General features: G+C 37.7%; 1 non-coding gene across 1 annotated transcript; it reads right to left on the reverse strand.

The window, feature by feature from the left end:
* Positions 1–849: 849 nt before the first annotated feature.
* On the reverse strand, positions 850–956 carry LOC139860942 (small nucleolar RNA R71). The gene has a single exon (XR_011763567.1). It is a non-coding gene; the product is annotated as a small nucleolar RNA R71 (small nucleolar RNA).
* Between the last annotated feature and the right edge of the window lie 663 nt (positions 957–1,619).

A 1,619-nucleotide genomic window follows, 5' to 3' on the forward strand; every position in this document is an offset into this window, starting at 1 on the left:
TAGTGGCGAGTTGTGGGCTTCCGATTTAAAGGGTCCTGGCTACCTGCTGCATCTATTGGCTATTCGAAACGTGGGCAAAATCAGAAAAGTCTATTAATTTGATAGCTTTAATAATTTTTATTTTTATAACTAATAGGATATTCAGTGAATGCACCGAGCAAAACGTTCACCACCTTTCATACGTTCACCACCTGTAACTCGATCAAGACATCTAACCAATATTATCACCGTTGATTTTTCTTTAGAATCGTCATCTAGTCGACCAAGTACTCCAATTCAAATTTTCGATAATCCATTTTTTGAACCCGACCTCACAATTGAGAATCCGGAGAATATTCAAGGACAATTCAGAGATCCTGAACACTAATCATTCCTCCAGAAACACAAATTACTCATCCAGAGATTGTCGAGGAAGAAACCATTAAATCAGAATTTTCTAGTGATTCAGATTCAACAAATTCAATTATGGAAGTAACGGAACCTCTAAGTATGGAAGACCGAATGAGAGCCACACGCACTGGCCAAGGTCACGCCATTATTCGGCCAGACATTAATGCGCCAGATTATGAAATCAAAGGACAAATCCTACACATAGTAACTAATCAATGCCAATATAGTGGTACGCCAAAAGAAGATCCAAACGAACATCTTCTAACCTTTAATAGGATTTGTACTCTATTCAAAATCATAGAAGTTGAGGATGAACAGATCTATCTCATGTTATTTCTCTGGACTTTAAAGGGAGAAGCCAAAGATTCTTTAGAATCGTTACCTGAAGGGGCGATTGATACATGGGATGTCTTAGTTGAAAAATTTCTTAAACAATTCTTTCCGGCATCTAAAGCCGTGAGACTTCAAGGAGAAATTGTTACGTTCACGCAAAAGCCAAATGAAACTCTATATGAGGCATGGACAAGATTCGAAAAGTTGTTGAAAGGATGTCCTCAACACGGTTTAGACACTTATCAAATAGTACAAATATTCTACCAAGGTATCGATGTTGCTACACGAAAAGACATCGACATAGCAGTTGGTGGTTCTATTATGAAGAAAACCGCAACTAAAGCTTACAAAATTATTGATAACACAGCCTCCCACTCACATGAGTGGCACCAGGAAAAAGATATTTTTCGTTCATCTAAAGTGGCTAGAGCCGATTCTAGCCATGACTTTGATTCCGTTTCCGCAAAAATAGATGCTTTCAAGAGACGAATGGAAAAGATGACTAAAGATATTCACGCAATACGAATCAGTTGTGAGCAATGCGGTGGACCACACTTAATGAAAGATTGTCACATTGAGCAAACGATGAAACAACGAGAGAATGTTTCCTATATGAACCAAAGGCAGGGAAATAATTATCAGAATAATTATCAACCGCCAAGGCCAAACTTTAATCGAAATCAAAACATTCTTTACAATCCAAATGGACCCAACAATAACTCGTACAACCAACAAGGTCTGAATAACCAACCAACTCAAAACAACACTTTCAATCAACAAAGACCTGGCTTGTATAAACCACCACAACAAACTGAAGAGAAAAAGTCAAATCTGGAAGAAATGATGGCAAAGCTAATGGAATCTCAAACACAATTTATTACATCTCAAACCCAAAC

Source organism: Rutidosis leptorrhynchoides, chromosome 7 (assembly GCF_046630445.1).
Source record: "Rutidosis leptorrhynchoides isolate AG116_Rl617_1_P2 chromosome 7, CSIRO_AGI_Rlap_v1, whole genome shotgun sequence".
NCBI lineage: Eukaryota > Viridiplantae > Streptophyta > Magnoliopsida > Asterales > Asteraceae > Rutidosis > Rutidosis leptorrhynchoides.